The sequence below is a fragment of the Panthera uncia genome, assembly GCF_023721935.1.
Source record: "Panthera uncia isolate 11264 chromosome C1 unlocalized genomic scaffold, Puncia_PCG_1.0 HiC_scaffold_4, whole genome shotgun sequence".
Classification (NCBI taxonomy): Eukaryota; Metazoa; Chordata; class Mammalia; order Carnivora; family Felidae; genus Panthera; species Panthera uncia.
Window position 1 is genome coordinate 5,045,003 of NW_026057585.1, and position 4,939 is coordinate 5,049,941.

The window sequence follows — 4,939 nt, forward strand, 5'->3', positions numbered from 1 at the left end:
ATGTAGTTTTTTTCATTGGACCATATCAAGGGAAGAGTCCACATTTTTTAAAGAAAGCACAAATTATACCTTACATTTTTATTGTTCAAAGTGTATTCCCATCTACCATCTGAAGTGACTCTCACCAGTATATGTGAGATAAACACAATAAGTAATATATCAGTTTCAACAGATAGAGAAATTGAGACTTGAAGAAGCTAAGTGACTTTTTCAAGATCATACTGAGGTTGGGATAGCTGAGATCAGAATTCTGTCTGAAGTGCTACTGTGCCGCTTACCTTTAACCAGTGTGCTTATCATGCTAATTTAGGATTCTTCAGCAGTGGATGTAAAATTATGTGCCAACAATACCATTTAAGCTTCAAATATAAGTTATTTGTATTTTAAATGATATCATGTATCTATTAATGAAAGCTTACATTTTATTTACCCAGCAAATTGGTTCTCCACAGAACTTTCATATTTGTTGTCTTGTTTAATCCCTATAAAAACTGCAAGGAAGGCAGCAAAGGTATCATGCCCATTTTATAACTGAGCAAACTGAGGCCAGAGAAGTTAAGGACAAGGTGGGCAGAGCCAGGATTGAAATCTGTCTTTTAATTCTAAACCTAAAGCTTTTTCCCTTTTTTGTTTAAATGTATTTATTTATTTATTTATTTATTTATTTATTTATTTATTTTTGGGACAGAGAGAGACAGAGCATGAACGGGGGAGGGTCAGTGAGAGAGGGAGACACAGAAGCGGAAACAGGCTCCAGGCTCCGAGCCATCAGCCCAGAGCCTGACGCGGGGCTCGAACTCACGGACCGCGAGATCGTGACCTGGCTGAAGTCGGACACTTAACCGACTGCGCCACCCAGGCGCCCCTGTATTTATTTATTTTGAGAGAGAGAGAGAGAGAGCATAAGTGGGGAGGGGCAGAGAGAGAGGGAGAAGAGAGAATCCCAAGCAGACTCCACACTGCCAGCACAGAGTCTGACGTGGGGCTTGAACCCACCAACTGTGAGATCATGACCTGAGCCGAAATCAAGAATCGAATGCTTAAGTGACTGACCCACCCAGGTGCCCCAAGCTTTTTCCCTTCTAATATGCTGTTTTAAGACATATGAGAACATCTGTTCTACAAGTAATAAAATATATTTTTAAATACCTAATGAAATGAAATTAACTCTGTCAGCAAAATTTTCTGAATATCTACTAAGTCCCTGGTACGTTCCAGGCCTTCTTCAATCCCAAGTGCCTGCTGTTGCCGAGTCTGGCCTGCCTTGTACCATTTGTCAGTTTCTGGCAGATTGATTTTGTGTTAGATGGTGCCAGCTTTCCTGGAGGAGGTAATTCAAAGCCCATTCAGTTCAGGCCCCACACATCTTCCCTCAAAGGATTGAAAGCTGCATCTCCTCATGAGGACCGGTGTGTTTACGTGGGAAAGAATAGGAGACATACTTAGGGAACACTCTCACTCACAGCCCTTCAAGTCATGGGCAATGGACAGGAGCTTCCTGTGCGATTATAAAACCCCCAGTTGTCCAGGTAGAGAGGACAGCACACATATTCCCCAAGAATGTTGCAGCCAGGTGACTATGGGCTTCCTGCAGATTGTACCTATGTCTCTAGAGACATAGATGTAGTACTGCTCTAAGACTGTTCCTTCATCTTAAAATTTGCCTGTCTTACTTCACATTCCAAATGACTGAATAAATAAGGTTCAGTCACTCATGAAACACTGAATATATGCCATGCTGTGCTAACCTGTGCAGGTGTGCAAATAAGCCAGGATTTATGTTTTTGTTTTCGGTGGGAACTTTCTAGAAACACTTGTAGTAACACTTTCACCACAGGAAACACTCCTATATATATATATATATATATATATATATATATATATTTTTTTTAATGAACGTTGACCATGTGGCAGGTATTTAGCTGACCACTCGGCACAGAATTGGGAGCAAATGTAGTCATGCTTTCTGAAGTATAGTTCATGTTTTGGAAGGGGCAAGCCTTTTGGTATCGTATGAATCATATAATATAGGAGGCTATCCATACTGTCTTGTTGCAGGGCAGTTCTGCATACAAGGGTGGGGATTAGTGACTTAAAAACATGTTTTGCCTTCACATTGTTTCTAAGAACCCAATAAATGCTTGCTGACTGACTGATCAAAACTTCATACTAAGTTACATGAAGCCACACTAGTGCCATCTTTTTTGTTTCATTTCTAGACAGTACTAGATAAGTGAACATGGGGAGAATAGGTCTAGAACATTTGAGACCATAAGACATGGGTGTAAAGGACACCTTAAGTGCCTAGAGTCTCATCCAACTTTGCCCCCTTTTCCTAAATCAACTAGATGATTTTCTTAACCCTCTCAAAGACCCAGAGACGATGAGGTTGAAGGTGGGTCTGCTCTTCATAGTCTCTGGTTGGTTATGTTCTGCAGGGAAAGGGGCAGTCACTTGCCAGCAGCAATTTTTCATCATTTCCTCACGGCGTGCAGTTCCGAGGCCTGTAGAAAGCTGTGCGTGACCCAGGCCTTTCTGTAAGTCAGCTAATGATCGCCCAATCCACTGGAGAAAATTGATTGTGTCAAAACTCATGAAGAGCTATGGGATGATCAATGTCTCAGTGAAGTCAAGTTTCACACAGAACTGCCCAAAGCTGGAATTAAATGTCAGGTACAATTTAGCACTGACGCCCTAGTAGTGTCTTTGGAGAGGGAGCCTCACAGCTCATTCTGCACGTCAGATTAACTCCCCCATGGCGGGCTCCCTTGGCTAAGTGATCAGGGTCTGGCAGGTTGCCACACCACAAGTTTCTCTGTAAGATCTGCAAAAGTGGGAACTTGGTGCTCAGGCTGCTCTGTAGCCGTACATCCTGTCAAAGCTAGAAGGGAAATGTCTTGGGGAAGAAAGGAGAGAGGTGTTGGGTGTCAGGCCTGATTTAAGTAAGGCCATGGCATTGAGTGGGGAGCTGTAAGTGGAACTTTCTGGAAAGAATCCTGTTGGCAAGAAGGCTAAAAGGGGAGCTAGAGGAGGGCTGCTTTGTGCCATGTTATGACCAGGCTTCAGGACCTTTGTGATTTAGTTCTGCTTAGCTTCTTGCACTAATGGCCTGCTAATGTTCTTTACATGCCTTCCAATCAAGTCAAAGAGGTAGTTTGATCTACAAAAGCCATGTCTCCCCTGTAGCTTTGCTTTCTTTTTTCTCTTTCCTCTCTCCTCCATATATCAAGTCCTACCATCCTTCAATGCCCAGATCACATGTCCATTTCTTCATGAATCTTCCATTGATTCCTCCAGCTTAAAGGATTTTCTCATCTCCTGAAATCCTGCAGAATCTAACTCTATCTTCTTTTATGCCATTTTAAATTTCCATTCTCTATTAGATGATGATTGGAGAATAGGATCCAGGTCTGATTTATTTCCCTGTCCCCAAATTTCTACACAATATTTTCATTACTTCTAAAATGTATAATACTCTTTAATAATGGGTTTATGATACTGAATTTCTATGTATTTCTTTTATAACTGTTCAGTAGGGGGTGTCAGTCAGTTTAGGCTGTTATAACATATCACCATAGGCAGGGTGGCTTATAAACAACAGAAATTCATTTCTCACTGCACTGGAGACTGGAAATCCAAGATCATGGTGCCAGTATGGTCGGGTTCTGGTTAGAGCCTTCTTCAGGACTGCAGATGGCTGACTTCTTGTTGTATCCTCACATGGTGGAGTGAGCTAGCTCTCTGGCCTCTTCTTATAAGGGCATTAATCCCATTCACGAGGGCCCCACCTCCTGACCTAACCACCTCCTGAAGGTCCCACCTCCAAATATCATAACATTGGGATTAAGGTTTCAATATATGGGTTTTGGGGGAGACACATCTGGTGCACTATAGAGCCAACATCCCGAGTTGCCCAATTGAGAGCATCTGTCCTGTCATTCTGATTAAGCTTCTTCTCCATATTTACGGCCAATATCTGGTTTGTAAATGAGAGACTTTGGTCTTTTTGATTACTTGTGGATGAGGTGAGACCACATGGCTTATTTTAGAATCAATCTTGTATTTCTAATAAATTCAGCTTCTTCTAGGGTCATGTTCAGTTTCTCTGTCAGCATATTTAATGCTGATACACTGCTAGATGCAATCAAAGGTCTCAAATATGAAAAGAGAAGCGTTTTCAAGGAAATCCTCAAGACCAACCAGCACGAAGTCCATAAGCACCTACTCACATCTCCTCCTTCAACAAACTGAAATAGGGTCTTTATATGTGAAAGACTCTCACTGAACAACTTTGATGGTCTTTTAGTCCCTGCTTGTATTTTCCAACATGTTGGTTATGACTGCTGTAGTCAAACAGTGGAGAATATAGGCACACATGGTCTGAATTGTTTTAAGATATTGTGGCTGGTAAAGAAAAGACTAATAATATTATTAACTGCTTTGGGGCTAATTAAAGAACAAAGAGACCAGTGAATGGGCCATGTTCACTGATGATGAGACAAGAGTAGAAGAATGACAGAATTTTTATCTATGTTTCCTCTTCACCATGTGAGGCCTTCCATGACTGCATTAGAATTTCAGAGGACTGTTTTCTTCAGCGTGAACTCAAAAGCATTTCTATCCATTACTGAAACATACTCTGAAAAAGATTTCCTGCCATTGCTAAGTAATTGCTACAGTCATATTGGAATTTTGCATACCTGAGAGCCTGTCTATAATAATGCTGGTTATAATCCTGTTCAAAGCTAGGTTGCCAAACAGCATCCATCTGTCTCTCGTTGACTGCATTTACTTTGTAGTTTTTTGATCTTCGAAAATCTTTACAATTAGTTCCATTTCTGCCTGAAGTTGTCTCAGTTGTGCAACAACTGTGTTGTTTTTTCTTTTTTCCAAAGCATGAAGATACTACCAAAATAAAGGTTTTGTGAGATCCACAGCA

At 41.2% G+C, this 4,939-nt stretch overlaps 1 pseudogene; it reads right to left on the bottom strand.

The window, feature by feature from the left end:
- Positions 1-2,340: 2,340 nt before the first annotated feature.
- On the bottom strand, positions 2,341-4,481 carry LOC125913338 (eukaryotic translation initiation factor 3 subunit E-like; annotated as a pseudogene).
- Between the last annotated feature and the right edge of the window lie 458 nt (positions 4,482-4,939).